This window comes from Strigops habroptila, chromosome 7, assembly GCF_004027225.2.
Source record: "Strigops habroptila isolate Jane chromosome 7, bStrHab1.2.pri, whole genome shotgun sequence".
Taxonomy (NCBI): Eukaryota; Metazoa; Chordata; class Aves; order Psittaciformes; family Psittacidae; genus Strigops; species Strigops habroptila.
In genome coordinates, this window is record NC_044283.2 from 41,711,235 (window position 1) to 41,732,495 (window position 21,261).

Sequence of the window (21,261 nt, forward strand, 5' to 3'; positions counted from 1 at the left end):
CTTTTTATTTTCTTCATTTATTTTCTTTTATATGTGACAAGCAGATATAACTTTATACAACCTCTCATGTTTGATCTTTGGATCAAATCCCAGAACCCAGAAAAACATGAGAAATTATATTTTAATATACTTGTGTGAGCTCCATAGTACACAGGTACTTGCATGTTTTCTTTGTGATGAAGGCAATGCTTGTTTAGACACTTGCCCTTATGGCAACATGACTTGACAGTTCTCCATCTTTTTGGTGGACTTCTTTGACAAAGCCTACTACTCCTTCCACACTGCAGCTCAGACCAATGTTTTCTTTAATATCTAGACCTGCCACTTGAAAACAATTATAAAAAGAGAAAAAAATCTGTATGGCCTCTCTCTACCGTTTCTGTCTCTTAAGAGCATAGAGGCACAATTTAAATCAGCCTAAAAAGGTTTACTATGGCAACAAAGCCTTTATTACTATACATAACTAGCAGATTTGTTGTTATGCTTCTGGAAATTTGGTCTAAGATAGATTTTTATTTTTTTTTTTTTTTTTCCTTTCTCACTCTGGACGGCTGCCTGAGCACACTGCCTCAGGATGTTCGTTTGTTAAGCTATCTAAGCCATTCAGACTTAATTTCATGTTTTTCTCAAACATGACATGAGAATAATTATACAGCCTGGAGCCCATGCAATGGAGCTGTGTGTTGTGGTGTCCTCTGCCTCCTGCTGCCAGCCCCCACAGTTCTCTTGTGTTCAACTTATGGCTGAGAGGTGCCATTTCATGTATTGACAGGACAACGGAAAATGGCTTTAAACTGAAAGAGGGGAAGTTTAGATTATGCATTAGGAAGAAATTCTTCACTATGAGAGTGGTGAGACACTGGCACAGGTTGCCCAGAGAAGTTATAGCTGGCCCATCCCTGGAATTGTTCAAGGCCAGGTTGGACCAGGCCTTGAGCAACCTGGTCTAGTGGAAGGTGACCCTGAATTTTGCAGGGGAGGTGGATTTTTCACCAGGTAATCTTCAAGGTCTCTTCCAACCCAAACCATTCTACGGTTCTATGATGCTATGATTTCTGCCCAGCTTTCCAAGGGCAAGGGGAGAATCCAGGCGACCACTTAGTTTTTAATGCAAAGAGAAATAAGCCTGCAAATAACCCCTACTGCCCATGGATTCCACACAGGATTTCTACACTTCCAACAAACTGATTTTAAAGGCTATTTCAGGGGAAGAGCAGAGACCAGGGGAGAGAATGGGAGGAGGGCAAATCCTCCGGCGTGAAACTGACCACAACACTATTTCCCACGCTGGTGTTTCCATGCAACCGGCCGCCGCGGGCACCCACCCCTCCGGGCACAGCGAGGCCGGGACAAGCGCCATCCCCAGTGCCATCGCCATCGCCATTCCCACTCCCGTTCCCGGCCGCGCGGTCCGGCGGTGGGCGGGGCAGCTCGACGGGATGACATCATGGGGGCGTGGCGGCGGGTGTGGCCAGGCGTGGCGGGGCGTGGCGGGATCGCCGCGCCGGGCTGGCGGCTGTCGGGCGGCGGCGTGGGTCGGAGGGTGCTTCCCGGCGGGCAGCCTGCCCCGCTGCCGCAGCAGCCGGCTCCCTGAGGCACCTCGGCCCGCCGCCGGTGAGTGGTGAGCATGGGGCGGGCCAGCCCCGCGGGGCTCGGCGGCGGGGCACCTGCCGGGTCCCGGGTGCGGGTGCTGCCCTTTCTTTCCGGGTGGTGGTGCTTTTTATTGTGGTGGGCTTTCTGTTTGGTTTGGTTTTGTTGTTTGTTTGGTTTATGGTTTTTTTGTTTGTTTGTTTTGGAGATTTTTTTGGTGGTGGTTTGGTGTTTTTGGGAGAAGCGCATCAGGGCACCCACGCGGCTTCCTGCCGCTGTTCCCGTCTCGGTGCGTGCGGGCAGGCGCAGGGCGAGGGTTTCCCTCAGGTCCTCGCGTGGTCTCATCGTTCCGTAGGGCCGGCACCTTAACAGCCGCCGGCACCGGGCAGCGGCCCCGACTGCCCGCGTCCCTCAGCCTCCATCCTCCCTGCGCGCCGCTGCTGGGAGAAAGAACGGAGGGGAGCTTCTCCTGCGCTTCCACCCCTTTGCCCCATGTCGGGGACGGACCCCGGGAGGGAGTGCTCCGGGGCGGCCGCGGGCACCACCTATCCCCCAAGTCCTCCTCGGCCACCTCTCGCCGCCTCGGGGCGGTTTCGCACCCTCTTCGGCCCAGCGCCGGCATCAGTGCCGCTTTAGCGTTAAGGGCTTCCTGAGTAAGTGTGGCATGTAGCGACCTGGCAACAAGAGGAGAGCCGGGTTAGAAAAACCTGGCTTGGGAATGTGGGAGAACTTGGCCTTTGTTTGCAATCAATTGTTCAGCGTTTCTTCTTTTTAATCTTTTTTCTTTAGTTGATGCTCTGTGTGTGAGAAGGGGGATAGAAATACCAGCCCTTACAAAATGAGACGCTAAAAGCTGTGGAAATGTGAACGAAGGTGTTCAGGCTTCCACAGCTGCCAGCATGTCTTGCTGTGACTATCTAGCCAAGGTTCCTCTTAATCTGGTAGTCCTCCTCACTTTTTCCCTATCCCATTTATTTTACCCATATTTCTGAGTAAAATGCTTTCTCTCACTTCTTCCTCATCTTCTTTCTTGTATTTGCAAGTTGTTTGAGAACGAATTGAAATGAGGGAATCACAGCCTTATACTTTAGTGTGATTTAAATTGTCTTAATTGCCTAACAGAAAGGAAATGAACTGCCTTGTATTTCTCCTATGTTCAAAATGCTGCGAAGTTCAATTATGTTACTGTGTACAGAGATCTGCAAATCTGATAAGTTATTACAGAGTGTTTTCTTAAATTCGTATGACAATGCGTAGATTGAAGTAAATATACAAACTGATGTCCTGCCCGAGAGAATGAGCTTATCTTGCAGAATATTTCCTTTTAATACTGAGCAGCTAATACGGGCACCGCCACAGTACTTCATTAAAAAGTTGGGAACTAATTAGCCGTTTCTTACGGCTAGAGCTCTAGGTTTTAATTAGGGTTCCTGTCTTCAAGTTTAAACTGATTAAAACAGTGCCAAAGCCACTCTGGTTATTTTTAATGTTTGTTTAAAAAAGAAAAGAAAAAAAAGAGAGTAATTTCAAGCTCTTTGAACTTTATGTTGAAAAACAAACCCTTCTGTTTGGGGTTCTGTCCCTGACTCTGCTGGCTCTGGGGTTGAAAAGATGCGTGTTGTGTGTATCTTGTATTAGAGTGAGGAGGGAAACTAATTAATGGCAACAAAATTTACCTGTTTGATGTTCACAGGTCATTGGTTTCAATTGGAAACCTGCAATTTGAAAAGGAAAGGTGGAATATATTGACTAACAAAGATAGTACCGGGGAACCTGTGAGCATTCAGGTGCGTTTTCCACCGTTCAAACCAAAGGAGTGTGTTTGGAGACGCAGTGATGATGCTTCCTGATAACGATAAAATCTCTGCTAGAGTCGAATATTCCTGACCAAAAGTCTCATCCAAGCTTACATAAAGCTGTCATGATGATTAAATATTGCCCTCCATTACCTCCTCTATTAATCTCATGTGTACACTTTTGCCTTCATTCTGCAGAAGAATGGTTTTTTGCTTTAGACTTTAAGAAGAAAATTCAGTGTATAGCTCATTCATGAGTATCCTCCTGTATTTTTAACAACTTACCCTTTTTAGATGTTTGAGAGATTTGCAAATTGATAATTCCTGAGGGAGTTGTTACGCTGATTAGACTTGCATAGTGGGTTTATTCTGAATATTTCACAGCACTCTTGACACTCTTCATTGGAAGAGTTGAATGTTTTTCTCACACTGCTAAACACTTGTGACAAGATTTAGCAATGGGTACTTTAAAATACAAAAAGGGAAGTTTTCTGGAAAATGCATGCCAAATGAATGAGACCCTTTTAAGGTGCATGGATGGGTCAAACAAGCAGTGCTTGAAACTCTCCTAGCTGGGACTGACAGTTGACCTTAACTCTGTGAACTTGCTTCATTCAATGTTTGATGCAGTCAGAGGTGTGGTATTCCTCATGTCATGACAGAAAGTTCTCTTGTCTGTTCCAACATTTAATAGTGACTGAATTTTATGCAAAAGAAATGTCTTTTTGCAAAACCTTGGGTGTTAGTTAGTTTGACATCTCCAGGCATTTACATTCAAGGTGCTCAAATGCTCTGGTATCAGGTATGCTGCCAGTGAAACCTATGTAATTAAATCTTGAAGTAAATGTGACTAATTTTTCTGTACTATGATTAATCCATATGTTTAACTACAGCTCGCATTAACTAATGTGATGTCAGTATGGATAATGAAATAAATTGTCATCTTAGGGTTTATATTTGATGTGGGATTTCTGCACATGACTGCTGCAGTTAACTGTTTTTAATATTCTCATAATAACTGTCTGGCTTTAGACAACTGGCTTTTCTCTTGTGGAATGAGCAAGTTCATGTAGGAACGTGCAAAAATTAAAGCATTAGATTTTTAGAAGATTTAATTAGCTAGAGAATCCTGAGAAACCTTACATGTGATATAGGAACAAAATTCCTCAGGTATGCACTACTACACTTTCAGTGCAAAGAGCGTGGGAATTGGAAGTTTCCCTGAAGCCTGTAGAGTCTTACTGGAATGGTCCAGCTAGCAGGTGATACATCTGCTGGTAGTCTTTTCCCATGCTGTGTATATATCCTTGTAGTTTTGGTCTTTTTCTCCTTTTTCAGTTATTGTTGACTTGTGCTGCCACAGCCGTGCTGCTCTCAGATGCTGGTTTCCTGTTTTTGCTGCCTTTTTGTGTTGCTGCCTTACCCCTTCTAGGTTTTCAACTCTAATTTTTGTTTTCTGTGTGTATATCATTCATTCCTTAATCCAGTAGATTCATTATCATGTAGCATACATGACAATGGAATTACATGCCTTACCTTGAAAACAGTTAGGATCTTTAAAGAGAAACATCTTGTTAATGTGAAATAAAATCCAGAATAGCCTCATCATCTTAATAGCAGTGCAAATTCAAATAATGACTTAATAGAGGGACTTAAACCTTTTCTGTGATGAGAATAACCCTGTTAATTGTCAGGGTTAATGAGGTGCATTCCTTTAAAGTGAGCAGTGTGATTACAGGCCAAAAAAAAGGACAAATGCTGGATAGTATTTTTCCAAATCATTGGTAATTGAAAAGGGGATTTTCTTCCAGGCAGAAGTGTGGTATTGCAGCAGTTTATATTAGATTCTTCAGGGAATAGGAATAAACACCTATTAAAAAGTAAACTGTGTGATACAGTCAAAGCAATATGAAATGGTAAAAATAACTTTACCTTATTTTGTGTAGCCATCTTGATGGTTCAGTGCCTTTTTTTCCAAAATCTTTAGCAACCAGACATACACTGAATCTTAAATCTCATTTATTAAAGTTCCATGATTTGGAAATAGTAGGGAGTTTGGTGTTTGTTAGTACTGCATTATTCCATGTTGTTTCACAGCTCCCTAGGCTGTTTCAGTGCTGCTTAGAACTTCATATAGATCTTTCTATGGAATAGTTCTTGGGATGCAGAGGCATTAAGGGTGCTTTGGGGAATTGTGATGCCACAGTGCTATCCTGTTGGTTGTAGGACAGGTGTACCGGATAGGTCTTGTACTGTATTATGAGAAATTTTGGCAGTGCTGAGCTGCGGAAGGGTGTACAGTTAATTTCAGTCTAGGTGACTATTGAAAAATGAAGTTTCTGATTTTACAGTGAAGATGATACTACATAGCTCTTATAATCTTAGGAAATGAATGTTTTGCACAAGGAATGTGTCATTCAGGGTGTTGAAAACATTTCTGCTAGGTTGTGCATAGGAAGAGTTATCATGTTCCAGCTTGAATTTTGTCCGATTAAGTTTGTCTATCTGTTGCCAGATTTCTCCACAAGAATGTCTTACAGAATTGACCCATCTATGTCTGTCTGTCCCTGTGACATGTAAGCATGCCTGCATTGCGACAGTGGTGGGAAGCACAGGACAACATGAAACCTTTGCTCATTAGCTGCTACCTGTACTGACTTGGCTGAAGTTCCAGTGCTTTGGCGTGAGGTAGCTGGCTGTATTCTATGCTCTGTGTGTCTGTCTATCTGCCTACCTGTCCAGGCAGTTGGAGGCAGTGGTTCTTTATGAATCTGCAGAAATGTTGTGTGAATGTGCACCTACCCACAATCTAAAAGAAACAATAAAGCAAAGAAAGAAGAGCAAACAAAATGGACCTAGATGCAGCTGTTACTGGAAATTGTGAAATTAAGTTCTTTAAGGTAGTGGTCAGTGACTGATTTCCTGTAAGGCTTTCCATTTTCCTTAGAGAAATAGTTGCTCTATCCTTGTTGATGTCTATAAAAGTATTATAATTGCTTCATGTTGTATTACACAGCTATAGAGGGGACAAGCTGAGGAAGGGAAGTGGCACAATGGCTTTGCAAGAACTTGTGGAAATGTAATAGTCGTGGCATTGTATGGTTAGAGCTCCCAGTGAGGTTATGTAGGGGACAGGTTCTGTACACGTCATAATTGTTTTGGTCATGTTGGGTCATTGAGGCAAAATGTGTTTGAGGTCAACAGTTTACTAATCCCCTTTTTCCAGTTTCTGCCCTTCAGGTCTCTAAAGGAGAGAAGAGATTCTGCGCTAAAGCACAGTGAGGGAGAGCAAGACTATCTTTGCAGTCATGGGAGCAGCTTCTTTGACCTCTGCGGAGTGTAGTTTACGGTGTGATGGCTTGATGACTGTAGGTCTCTTAGGAGATGGGGTTCTCCCCCACCTTCCCCAGAGGTATCCTTCTCTGAAGGTTTTTCCAGATGGAATTTTTAAAATACCAGTGATGTTATGTAAGAAAGGGACTTCTTTATCATGGAAGAAAGGTTCAAAGAGGCAAAAAATTATTAATACATGTAAATGTATGAAGATGTAAAATTGATATAACATGAGCCAAGTTGGATACCTAACATAAGGGACAAAATTTTGGCATGAGAACAAATCATAATAAAATAAAGACTAGAATAAGATTTGTAGTCAACGGAAAAGCGAACTTTCGGAGCTGTCTTCTGACAGGCCAAGGGTGCATGTGTTACATTGTCAGAGTTTTAAGGGGAAGCCCAAGCACAGTATGAAATATCGTAGGACTTGATAAGTGTGATGAAAGGAGGCTGGGAGAATAACATGGACTGCAGCAGTAACCCTGGTGTATTGCTGGAAGTGTCAGTAGGAACCCACTTGCACAGCAGGAGAACAAGAGGCGAGCTCCAGCTCTGTATTGCTCTGCTATTCAAGAACCTCGAAGCCATCAATGGGAGTAAGGTAACACCCTTGCTCAGAAGTAGGCTGTGGAGTGGAAGCTCCACGTGCTAGTACAAAATAGTGTGTAACAGGATGAAATCTAATCATGCTTTCCTGATCTTGTGCCCTCATAAGAAAGGGCTGATTATGGCTCCCAGGGGAAGACCTTGCGCTTCAACATTTCCAATACATGAAACTGGCATCAGGCCAATCTTTGCCATGCAATCTGTGAACACAGGCATGTTCCTGTCCTGGCCTGTGGTGGACTATGTGCTACTTCACCTCATTGCTGTTTCAGGCTCAGAAGGTCTGTGCTGCTGCTTTGGAGAGAAACCTAAAGCATGGCTTCTCACTGCCAACCCCTTTCAAAAGATGTCTGCTGTCTCCTCATGTTTTCAGTCCTGTAGACTTATATTTAAGGTACATCTTCCTTGTTTATATAGTACCTTTTTTTAAATCAAACGGTAAAATTGGTACCTTAGGTTAGTGGAAGTCCTAATGGGCAACGGGAGTGGAAGTCCTAGCGGGGAGGTATTGGGTAGAAGATGGCATACCTTCAAAAAGGCCAAATGAATTCCATCTCTACATGCCTCACAAATGCGGGTCTTTGCAGCTGGTGGGATGCAGTATTCTGTAGAGCTGAGAGAAAGAGTCTGACTGTCCATTTGAGGCAAAATGCTTCACAAAGATAAAAGCTTTTTGATAAACTCTTGCTAGAGTGAAGAACTGAATTCAACTTTGCAATCGTATATGGATATGCCAAAGTTGGTAAGGCGGGCACCTTAAGGTGGAACAAAGCCTGAGAAATCAAATTCCGTCAAGAGAAGCATGTGAAAATGGTCCCTCTTCTGCAGCCGCACACAGGGGAGGAGGGGAAAAAAAATATCTAAACCTTGAATATTTTCTCTGCGGGTTTGTTACATGAGCAGTCTCTTGCGCTTCATGAGAAACTGTTTTCTGAATTCTTTGAGTCTTTTGAACTGCATTCTTAGTAATAGTCTGCTGATTTTATTCTGTCCTCCTGTGAAGAAACTTTAATACAAACCCTGTTCAGTCAGTAAGTGTTTGTTTGAAAACAGCCATGTTTTATTTAAGTAAGAAGAAGAGTGCCTCAATTGCATGTGTTTTGCTTTGAAAGAGAGCGAAAGGCGGTGTTACAAAGAATGAATCTGGCAAGTGGGAAGAAAGCTGAAGAGAAGTGACAGAATGTGTAAGGGGCAGTTTTTATCCCTACTGAAAGAGTGGTTGAGGAATTTAAAGAGGAAATAATAGAAAGAATTTCATGGAGAGGAAAATGAAGGTAAGATTATAGAAATTGGAGAAAGGCCTAAACAAATTAAAGGAAAATGAACCTGTAAAATCTGAAATAGGGGTACGGTGGAAGTGAAAAGGAGGGGAGGAAATACCTATGATAAGAGAAGATTGCTATGATGTGGGTGAAATGATCTGAGTGGAAAAATAGTGGAAAAGAGACAAAATTGAGATACAGAATGAAAGACGATGATCACTGTGTGTGGAATGGGAAAAGAAAATCTCGTTTTAAGCATTTGCTTTGTTTAGCAGCACTTTCTTCCCTTGTGCTAGGGGAAAATATCCAGCCAGATCTGGCAGCCTGAGATGGGTGAGGCTGCCATGGATGCCCGGGTGCATCCACTCCAGGTGCTGCCCTGCAAATACCAGTGTCCCCATGATCCACCCAAAGTTGGCACTTAAGGCCTCTCACCCCTGTCTCTTCTGTGACTGTCAGTCTCACCCCAGTTGCTGCACTTGGACTCCTGTGGATATATGGATAATAAATAGAACCCCTTACCCAGAAAAGAATTAGAAATGGTTTAATAAGTAGATAGGACAGACTGCATGGATCAGGCACAGGGCATGGCTAGGCAAGTGATCCAATAAGCAAACTATTGTGTGCAACTGGCCCTTTTTATCCACTTACTTACTCCTCTGTTTTCTCACACTTGCTCCTCCCCAAATCATATAAATCCATCCCTGTTCCTCCTGTAAACATCCCATAGTAAGCCATGTGCAATGCCTGGATGCCCTTCCCCTACATCTCATAAAGTGTCCCACACCCATAGGCGCCCATCTGGTGGGTTTCACACCTGGACACTGGGGCTGAGGCTCTCCTGGGACAGCCCTGGATGGAGCCTCCCCAAATTTAATTGTTTTAGAAGACGACATGCTTGTTTTGGCTTTATGTTGTGGAATACAAAATGTATGACCTGTCAAGCCTAGTCAAGTTAGATATTTATTTTAAAACTTGGAAGGGATTATTCTTCAGTTAAAGGACTAGTCAGTAGCAATAAGCTACAATACAGGTTACAGCACTACTTAAACATCTGTGAGGAATCCAGGTAATGATTATAGTTACAAAACAAAAACTGAGGGAGTGCTTGTGATTGCCTATGGCAGTGTTGTAGCTAATGAGCTGGAATTAGTTTTTTCCGGAATTGCCACTAACATTTCTTTTTGCATCTTCAAGAACTTAGACTACTTCTAAAGGCTGTAACCGCCATAATTACTTCTTTTTAAACCACTATTAAACATACGCATGTTCTGCAAAGCTGTCATTAAGATACACTTGAAGTCATGAAAGAATGATCATCATCACAACTGGATATTTCAGTGCCTTAGGACTGGAGACAGGAGCCTGCACAGAGAAGCTGTCAAGCTGAGTTAGATCCTGTGAAGGGTATTGGAGTAAGCGGCACAAAGTTCATCGGATGTGTTTCCAAGGGTAGGGATGGGGAAATGTTAAAAGTCTAGGTTAATCTAAGAACTTCATTGTGTGCCACGTTTTACACTTGAGTGATTCCAATCACCTACAGGAGAAGGCATAGAAGTAAGGAAATGAAGGGGGAATCTGAGCGCAGATCTGCTGGGAAGTGGAGCGGCTACCTAATTAGGCATTAACAGGGCACGTACATCTTTTTAAGAGAAGGGGAAAAATTAATCCAGGCAACTGCAGGATTATGGTTTTGACGTCAGTGTTATTCATGTTCTTAAACTGCTTTTGGAGGAAAGGATAGTTCTGTGCATAATGGTAAAAGAAAATTAGGAAAAGGTATTAGAAATTTACCAGAGAGCCTGGCACTAAGGAAGTGTGACAAAGCAAAGGCCGCTTTGCCTCAGCTGTGGTTATATAGCTGTTCGTATAGCTAAATTGTAAATAAGATCAATTTTGATTTTAAGAAATAAACCATGCTGTCGACCTTTTTTGACGTGTCATATTATGACTTGGACACTTGACTTCTTTGGTAAGATGAAATTTGAGAGGGTATGGAAGTGCTATAAATGTGTGTGGGTAATCATAAAGAAAGAACTACTTGGAATAAGACAGTACTGATACGAGAGCAAATGACCATATTGACTGTGCTTAAATTTACTCTAGAAATTAGAATAGGGTTTCTAATCAATAGAATAGCCTCCCAGTTGAAGGTATTTTATATCAAGCCATATCTTACTGCGTTAGAGCCGAAGTTTATGAAGAAGCTTTTATAAAGATGATGAGGTGCCTGCCAGAGCAAGGAACTCTTCTCTGTAGTATTTTCCTGAAATAAAATTCATATAAAGTGAATGTATCAGTATTGTGAAAGTGTATTTGACAGCAGATATGGCTCTTTCTCTCCATGATGGGATAGAGATAGGTTTTTCAAACATAAGCAACCAGTTTCAACAGCCACAACAAAGTGAAAACAATTTGGAGATAACAGAATTTTCCATAGAAAGGCAATGGAAATTTCAACATGTGGAAATTTAAAATTTCTATAAAAAGCTAGGAAGGAGTTTTCTTGGGTAAAAGTTCTGAAATAGTTGAAACGCTAGTTGAAGTATGTGATGTGATAAATGATGAATACTCTTCTTTTACCCTAATCATCTATTTAAAATTAGGTTTCCTTGATAAATGGCATTGGTCATTGTTACTTGCTGCTTTTGCTGGGCTTTAAACTCCCTGCATGATGTCTGCCGCTCTTATGAGTAGAAATTTTTGAAGGTTTCAGCAAGGTTGGAGAGCTGGGCTGGGGAGAGAAGGATAACTGTCAAATGCTGTTGGAAACTTTCACACACTGATGCTTCAAGATGCAGGCCTTGAAACAAAATGGATTGATTCTTGTGCAAGGAATATGTTTCTCCCCTTCCTCAGAAGATTTATTTGCTTGTGGAAAACAGACCTTGAAAACACCTGTTCTTGTGCTAGGAAGACTTGGACTTTGTTGGCTAAAACCTCTCTAAAATTTAATGGCTGGGCCAAAGCAGGATTTCTCTGACATCACAAATGTGAGTCATTTGGGCTGTGGGAGATGAGGGTGTGAACAGCCCTACTTCCACATGCTCCCTGCTACCTGGGAGCTCTGGAAGAGAAAGCTGCTTAGAAGGGAGACCCACAAAAGCATAACTAGGAGGAGAAAATGATAGGGAAAAGAATGAACCTGGAGAAATGGGTGCTTGAAACCTGAGGACTGAGACTGTAGGAAGGGGAAGGATATTAAATGGGGATATTAAAGAGGGGGGTTGAGGAGAAGCTAGTTAAGAACAACATCAGTGCAATGCTCCCTGTGTGGTTTGAGGGGGTGAAGGAAAACAGGCAGGTATGCCCAACCAAAGCCAGGAGTACAATCTGAGGTGTTAGTGTGATGGCACTGAGGTTTTCTTGAGTGTAAGTAAGTACATATTACAACTGTGTGTCATACCTTTTCCCGTACTTTCTGCCCCTCTCCATAGAACTGTTGCTCAAAATTCTGATGTGCTGGGGATAAAACAGAGCTGTATGACTTTTTTTGTCTGTAGAGCTCTCTCCTCATTTTATTGTGCATGGTGAATGAGGTTGGGATTACTAGGGAAGAAGTGTTTTTTAGTCGGACAGCTAGCTATATGTTGCTCTGGAGGTAGAGCTTATATCCTTTTCTACCCATGTATGTCCTGTTTGATGCTGGTCAGAGTATTTGCATATGTGTATTTTCACTGTGTATTTCTCTCCTTTTCTGGATGCTCAATCTGAAAGTCAGGATCTAATCTGAAGATGCACTAGATGATTGCATCTGAAGGTGAAGGAATTTAAGTGCTTGTTTGCTGTAGAGACTATGCCAGTTCTACCTGTTAGTGCCTAGCAATCTTTGAGCCAGGTATCATGCCTATATATTTAGTAATGTTCAGTATTATTCAGGAAATAACATTACATAATAATGGATATCTTTTGGTTTAGCAGAGAAACAGAATTCTACTCTTGCTTTTAATAATTCAGCCTCAGATCTAGCTTCCTACTTACATATTAATGTGGAGTAGTGTGAAGCTTATTCCAGTTCCCTTTCTGCTTTACTCTGTAATGCTATGGTCTCTGTAGGACCTTTGCAGCTGTATGAGTTTCATTTATTCCCTTGAAATAGTTATTATAGAGCTGGAAGGTTCTCCTTTCTTTAATACTGCATTGGCTATGCAGTTCCATAATAGTGCTTCAGGCATTACATTGTCTGTAATTCCTTGTGCAATCATCACAGGTCTTGTTGCTTTACTTAAAAATGCACAGGGGGGATGCAGATGCTTTGCTGGAAATAGACAACAGAACATGGGTGGTTTTGGTGGTTTTTTTCTTTTTTAATTTTTTTTAATAACTTTTCTACCTTTAGTTGGGTAAGAATTGAGGCCTATTTTTGGATCTCTAAATGACTTTATAGCTCACCATCTCTACAGTAATTCTGAAGTGTAGAAAACTTTGTTACTGCAAGGCCAATAAATTACACTCTTTTATACTAACAAGCTAGGAAGAATTGTGACAGGCAATTTTGCATTTTGGGCTAATAATAGGAGAGTTTTTTATTTTACCAAAGAGCAAATAATATAGCAATCATCTGGAAACATGATAATTAAAATTCTCTGAGGGAAAGGTTTCCTTTCTCAATGTTATAAATAAAAAGAAAAAAAGTAATAAATGCTGTTTAAAGTATAATTAATATCCTTTGTGTTATTTACATTTTAGGCTGATTTCAGTCACTTGAAAGGTGGGGGGAAATGCCAGGAAATAACAGATGATGGCTTGCAAAATTGACACAGAAATTAGGCAACTTCTGATAGTGTTTAATTGACTAGGAGAGCAACAGTCAACCTGACTGAATCCCTCAACTTTATAGAAATACAAATGGGGTGACTGTTAACATCTAAACAGCTAAAATCTGCTCGCGGTTAAGGCCTTTTATGCTTATTGCATTGGGTCATGAAGAGATTAATAATGTTTTGTGGTGACGAAATCTGTTAGAGAATTAAATTCATTTATGGTCAGGTGTTGGGGAAGAGTATATCCTATACATAAGCTATTAATAAAGTAGCTTTTTAAGCAAAGATTTAAAAAAAAAAAAAATACTTGGATAAGATTATAAGAAAGAGAACAAAGAAATAACGTGTCCTTATTTACCTAGGCTATGAGATGAAACTATATATGTTCCCCAAATGGGCACATTTAACTTAGAATTCACAATCTTTTTTCCTTTTGATATTGAAAAAAAATAATAAATTGTGGTTATCCACTTGTTATTAATCTTTCATCCTCCCCTCATTGGTAGAAATTTTTCTGTAGCCTGTGTTGCATAAAACAGTACTAAGCAATGCTTATTATAAGCCAGGAAGCTTAATGAAATATTTACATGAACACTTAACTAACAGATAAAACTTTCAAGATTTAACAGACCACCTGCACAGCAACTGAAAAAGAGCAATGAGGTTTTCAAAACCAGTGTAGTTATTCATGGCTAAAGAAACACCCTAGGTAGACCTCCCAGAAAACTGTTTTCTTATCCCATTAATTCTTTTTAAACCTTTAAAAAAAATAAAAATTTACTTGAGCAGTCCTGAGGTTTCCAAAGGAAAAAGAAGGGTGGGGGTAGGGAAGAAAAGGCAGAGGAGAAGAGAAAGTGCTAAAGAGAAGCAGTTTAGAGTAGCATCCAAGAACGCTTTTTCTTAACATAGGAGGCTCAAGGTCAAATTTTTGACCTCTCCACGTTATTCTAATAATTGGCTAGTTTAACACAATTTTTTTTCCTCCCTGTATTCAGTAGGGCACCTGCTTTCAGTCCATAAGTGACATAATGCTGTTTTAACTTGACTGTTACCCAACTCGCTGGCTTTCTTTCACAAGCCTAATTAGCAAAAACAGCTAGTGCTGGTCCTGGAGCAGTTTGTGTGTCCTCATCTATGTAGATGTTTTTTGTATACTGGAGAGAAATGTGCTAAACTGAAGTAAACCTCAGCCATTGTTATGATGGGAAATATCACTGTCTTAACTGCTGGGATATCAAAATAATTTTGTCTGTATCTGTTCCAACAAGGACTTTGTCTGAATGAAATACATCTTTTGTGTATAACAACAGATAGTGATTAAATGCAACGTTTTGTCTTGCAGGGGTGAGGGTTTCTTGTCAGACACAGTTACACTTCCATTTCTGAATTTAAAATTGTTGTCAAGTTTGTTCAGTCTGTGACAGTGGCATGGCCTATCCTCTGTGCTTGTGTGTAGAATGAGATGAGATCTGTGGAGTTAGAAGCTAATGCTGTTTTGGCAGCTTTCGTACAACGCATACCCATTTCTTAATAGGCTCACCTGCTTAGAGAGGCAATGAGGAAAATACTGTAGAGAGAGGAGCTTCAAAATCTGAATAGTCATGTGGGCTGGAAAGAGCCCAAATAATTAAATATCCAAATATACACCCTTGACAAATTAACCATTAAGCAGTAGATGTGGGATTACAAACAACTTATCCAAACTCCTACTAGCCAATTCTGTTGTGAACATGAAAAAATAAAATATATGTTTTCCCTGCAAAATGAAAGGAAATGTTCTTCTCAAGTTGACCTGAGAGGACTGATCCTTTTGTCATAGGAAAGGAATGTAAAGTATCCTCCTACTAGATCAAATTTTTGTATGCTGAAGCAACAAAAACATGCTTTCCAATTTCTCAATATGATGATAGCTACCCCTACTATCATACAGCCATTAAGTTAGTGCGACATACGGCAGTAACTACATGATAGTAGCAACCACTGGGGAAAGGGTATCTGTCATACTCTGCAGGAGTGTACAAATCTCAGTCAGTGCTATAAGTGGCTACTTTCTCTCGGTAGACAATTGTAGCATCCTCACCAGAGAAACACACCAAGCCTTACTCTGCTTTGAGGCTGGCATAAACAGGCACAAGCATGACATATATTTCAGGACATGATTTGAATATTTGCTAGATTGAACTTCCTGATGCTGAAAAAGTGAGTATTTTGCTACAGCTCTCATTGCTACAGTGTCAAGCAAGATCTAGTTTTGACAATGTTCAAATTGAACTAACTTACTACTTATTTTTGGCATAGTATTCAAAATGTTAGAAATCAAACAATTTTATTTGGTTTTCAGTCTGCATTTTGAGCTTAGGCTTTGTGTTTTGTCCTGTAACAAATGTTATAAGGATTGTAGAACTGGCAGGTACTGCAAGTACTCTGAAATAACAGGCCTTTTTAGCTAGTGAAACATTTGACAATTGTGTTTCTGCCAGGAAACATTGCTGGCATCCAGTTAAGGAATTTTCTGTAACAAGAATGCCTTGTATAGTTTTATGTCTAGGTTGGAATTTGTAAAGAGAGCAACAGCAAATGGTTAATTTAGAGCTTTTTCAGCTGATGGTCTAGTCACCTTTCTGGACATCAGTGTTTCTTTACTTACTGGAGGATTTGAGAATCAATTTGATGTTCAGTGTGACTTACCTACCTTATGCCTTGATCCTCAATTTTATCTCCCTCAAGTTATTGGGGCTCAGGAGATGTCTTCTTCCTTCAGTCTAAGTTGCCTTTCCTAATTTTGTTAGTTTGTGCTGTATAGTAGGATATATTAATTCATTGTATTTGTTGAGAACTTGAGTTCTTAGTTAGTGGAGAGCATTAAATGGGAGGCTTGTTAGCTGTTGGATGTATGCGTAGTTGATTGTTGGCATCTGTTCAAAATCCTTTGCTTTAGGGAAAACGATTACTTACCTACATATCAGTATTGGTATTATGGAAATTCCTGAGCACATAGTGCTCTCTGGTTTGTGGCCCAAATCAAGACAGAGGAGAAAAAAATACTATAAAGGCAGGAAGTAAAAGTATTCTTTATGAGGACGAATGTCAGCTGTTATCCATAAAGATACTGTGCACTGATATTTAATTAATTCTTGGAAACATTCCTATATGGTACATTGTCATAGTGAAAGACTCAAACCTAAAGTTTATGGGTTAACGGAGAGCTGTATTTGCAGGTAGACATCAAGGAAACAATTTAAGTCATAGGATCAGAGAATGCTTAGGGTTGGAAAGGACCTTAAGATCATCTAGTTCCAACTCTCCTGCCATGGGCAGAGATGCCTTTCACTAGATGAAGTTGCTCAAAGCCTCATCCAACCTGGCCTAAACCCAGGTGATGTCCAGCTCTCAGTCCTTAGGATGACTCTAGATCAGTGTTTCAAGTTATCAAGAGTAGTCACCACAGTAGGAATACCAGTGTTTCAGGTTATGGATAAGTGTCACCACAGTAGGAATACAGCTGAGTGTGTGGTGGTGTGAAAGCTGTATAGGCAGGAGGTGCCCAGGCAGCAGAACATGGAGAGTGGGGGTGAGCACGTGTAATTGTTTCTACAGCAGTCCTCGCTTCTGTCTTTACACATTTCAATTGGCAAACGTCATGTTTTTAGCAAGTTTGGCTGTAAAGTTCTATTCCACTTTAAGCAAAAATATGTTGGGTAGGCTCTGTTGTGCTACTTTTATATATTCAATAATTCTGAAATGTGTCTTCAAGTAATATTTATTGTGACATAGTTAACACTTTTTTAGTAAAAAGAGAAGCGCTTCATGGGATTTTTAAGTCCTTTTGCCAATTTCCATTGGATACAGCATTTTACAATATATGCAAAATATGACAATTTCCATTGTCAGTTGAATCAACCTACACTAGATTTTTAAAACTGATTTCAGGCCATGGGGATGGGACCAGATAATCGGAGCTAGAAACCAAGCTCTTTAATTACCATAAAACATAGCAACACAAGTTCTGAGAAGCACCATAAGCACCTCAGTTCTTTAGGAGTAGCTGCATGGGTTGAATGATTAGTTTTTGATGGTCATCAACTTTTGGCTTATTTGCTGATATTTCCAGAACAGTTTGTGCCATTTGTGATGGCTTGGCTTACATTTGCCAAACCCTTTATAGAGATCTGTAATAGAAATATTAGGGTTGGTATGAATGATGTAGGAATGGAAAAGCGTGTTTAACCACCAGAAGCAGCAGCAGAAGGGTTAAAAGAAAGGCCTGTATTGATTACAAAGAACGAATCTCCAAGGATGCAGCTGCCAGGACATTATTCCCAGTGGTATGATTGAGGAATGCGTTATTTATGCAAGACCTGAACGCCTACCCTCTGAAAGAGCAGATGATTTGTCAGTGGAAGTTTGTCCTGTATACCATTTGTTTTATTTCGAGCCCAACAGAAAACCAGAATATGGGCTGCGAAGATCTATTCAAAAAGTAGTTTCTTGTTGCCAGTTGAGAAGAAACACAGAAACATGGTGAGAACTTGATAGCTGGTGTCTCTTGTCCTCTTTGTCATATAAAGGTGATCCTGGCCAAACCACTTGGGCAGACACATCACTTGTGTGTAGGTGAGTGTGAGATTGTGAGTGCATGAGATCTTTGGAAGGATGAGTATGAGTGGGATATTTGCAAATTAGTATCTTCACCTTCTATAAGATCTGCTGTAGAAATTTTCTACAGTAACTTTCCCTATGCTCTCTAATGCTTTCTTGTTTCATGCTGAAATTAGACCACGGTCCAGTCATAGATGCGAGCAGCCTTCAGTTTCCCTACTGACATGAGAACTGTTGGTAGGGTTAGGAGGTGTCAGAAGAGGAAATGAGCTAAAAAAATTTACATTTTAGAAAAGTCTTGTGTGACACCAGACTACTAAATTTTAACCATACATGAAGAACAGGTCAGAGGGGAAGGAAAAAGACTGGACAGTGCCTGTTACTGAATATCTTGTATTAATTGGACAATTTATTTTTAAGAGACATTTATTTTAATTTTCATTGTAATATATAAACATTATTAGTAATATTAATAATTTTTTTCAAATTAACAGTAATATCAATATATAAATGTCAATAATTCTAGAATTTTATTGTATTTAATTATTCATTATTTTTATACAGGCATTTTTAAGTGGGTATACAGGATCCCTAAAGCTACCAGCATCCTTTGATGTGATTGAGAAGCCTTGGGAGTGCAGGAGGCTGTTTGACTTCTGTTCTCCTTGGCCATTTTGGCACCAAAATGTGGCATTATCACTGTAAGGTTCCCTCTTTTCTCAAGAGGTGTGTTATCACTGACATTACCTTCAGACTAGAGAATAAGGGGAAAATATAAAGAACAAATAGGGAGCATCAACAAGAAACTGTTTTTGTAGAGTTCAGGCAGTTATGTCAGGAACAAGACTGGTGAGCAAGAGGCATTTTGCAAACCAGAAGAGTAGCTGTATGGCACATGCTATATTTTTGTGAACTGTCTTTTCAGACTGAAAAATGTAGGCATCTAGATAAACATTTGTACTTATGTACTTGAATATGCGTTATATTCAGTATATGTTCAAACTTCTGCAACAGACCAGTGGGAAAGACTGTGTAAGAGGCAAATAGACTTACTGTCTAGCAGTTCTTGTTTAATTTGTTTATAGTATGTACAGTAGTTTGCCATTTACATGTTGTTTGTTTTGTATGCTTGTTTAATGTTTAGTAGACTATAACACGGAGCTTTTTGTGCCTGGAACCTGTTGTTTTCCAGGGCCTTGTATGTAGTATAATTAACTCCCCAGAGTGAAAAGGGGAAATTCTTGGACACACTTCTTTATAAGAGTAGGAAGAGTAGAAGGAGAAATATCTAAGTACTTGATTACTTCCGTGTGTCTCTACAGCTTGCCTAGGGAAGAACCTACATTGTTAAATCAAGAAACACTTTTAAAACAAACCCCAAAACCTCCCTTATCTTTTGCTCTAATCTTTACTGGAAGCCTTTATAGTAATCCTATTTAAAAAAAAAAAAAAAAAAAACCAAAAAAAAAAAAAAAAAAGAAAAACAAACCAAAAACCTTTGTTTTGGCTTTTTGGGGGGAAAAAAAAATCAGAATTCATTAAACTTCATTGGATAGTGATACTGAGTTGCAGATATACTTAATTTTATTTTTATGACATATTTTCCTGAGCGTTACATAGCAAACCTGTGGCTTGTTCTGTGTTATGTCCTGTTTCTAAAGTTACGCATCTGGAAGGTAGTGTGGTGATTTTGCTGTATTACTACTTTGTGGATTTTGTTTCATATAGAGGTGGTTTGGATTTCTGAATTGCAAAGGGGGAGTGCAGCTGAATCAATGTGCTGGGAGTAGCAAGAAAATAATGCCTTATTTTATGCTTACAGAAGTGGTGCCTCAGGTGAACAAGTTGTCTAACTTGTCTGGTGAGAGAAGTGGTGTGTTAAAAGCGTTGACCTTTGACTTAAACCTAGAACTGAAACCTGTCTAATGAAAAAGCTGCCAGAAACAAAAGGTCGTACAAAATGCAATGAATTATTGAACAACTCAAAAAGGATTTCTTAAAGTACTGTAATTCCCTGTAGATTTGCCTAACCAGGGCGTCATTTGTGTCACTGCTTGCTGAACGGAGTTTTACTTCTATTCGTAGTCTCCATGCAAATCTAAAACTTCTAAGCAGAGTATGGCTTATGGAAACAGTCCAGACTGAACAAACAGTGTGTTTGATTCCTTATGACATGTGTCATATTGGGTCAAAAATTTTATCAGCCTGAATCAATTCAGTCACAACTGATCTTGGATATATTATTTTCTTTCCTGTTTCTTAGCAACAAGAAACTTTTCTGCAGGATGACTATTTAATATCGTAATCTGATTTAGAAGATTTTATACCTAAAGAGGAACAGATGGTCTAAGGAAATCTTGTTTGTAGTAACAGAGATAGGGAATATCTATAGATATTTTTCCTCATTTTTTATACTCTATTGTCCTGCAATCACATAATATCACCTTGATGGTAGCTAAAAACTTCTGTCATGAACAGAGAATAAAATTAGCAGTCTCCAGATGCTACAGGTTTCTTTTTTTTTTTTTTTGTGCATGATGCATGAAAGTAGTCATGTGTGTGTCCTTACAGCTGTGATTGCATTCCTTATAGAAAGTGTAAGAAAATGTATAACTGTATTCTGTGAGTGTTGAACTGTATCTGAGTAAATGAAGAAAGCATTAGGTAGGTACAGTGTAATTTTGTTCATTGGCATTTCCTAAATCTCTCACTTTCAAAATCTATCACGTGAAGTAGTTTTCTTTCTCGCTTATTACAGATTCCAAAGAGTTTGGTGTTCACATAAAATATAAGTGAAATCATTAAGGACACTGGAATCTGGAGCTATGAAACACTAGGTTGTGACTATTTTATTGTTGGCCCAATGAAGAAGTAATTCTGTTGTTTATTTTTCTGGTGGCATGAAACTTATTACTTTCCAAGAAGCAGGCTGAATGTTTGTAGGAGATTGGATGATCTTGGTTTTTTCTACATGAATTTAAAATTAGTACATAAGCCTTGATTCTGACTTCAGTATGGTCATCTGCAAAGGAGGTAAGATGACCTGGTATCTTCTAATTCTTTCTTAAAGTATCATGTAGTAGCTTTTCTTCCTAGCTCCTGAAGTTCTTCATACAAAGAGATATCCCTCCCCTCCATCACGTAGTTGCTGTCTTAAGAATTATCCTGTAATGATGCTCGTAAATGCCTGAAAATAAAGTCTGTGGGTTTTCTGTGTCTACTGGTTTGTCATGCAGACAGTTCTTGACATGTCCCAATTAACAGGGAGAGACATGATATCAGTCTGATGAAGAGCGCTGCAGTAGTGTC

The 21,261-nt window shown here is 39.9% G+C and overlaps 1 protein-coding gene across 13 annotated transcripts in view; it reads left to right on the forward strand.

The window, feature by feature from the left end:
• Positions 1–1,470: 1,470 nt before the first annotated feature.
• Positions 1,471–21,261, forward strand: part of MARCHF1 (membrane associated ring-CH-type finger 1) — a 236,623-nt gene continuing 216,832 nt past the window's right edge. For 8 of the 13 annotated variants that reach the window (XR_003992201.1, XM_030491818.1, XM_030491817.1 and 5 more), the window contains exon 1: positions 1,474–1,614. The gene's annotated coding sequence lies outside the window, so the exon portion shown is untranslated. Of the gene's footprint in view, positions 1,615–21,261 lie in introns of all 13 variants that reach the window. The other 5 variants (XM_030491821.1, XM_030491822.1, XM_030491820.1 and 2 more) reach the window with 5 other exon arrangements.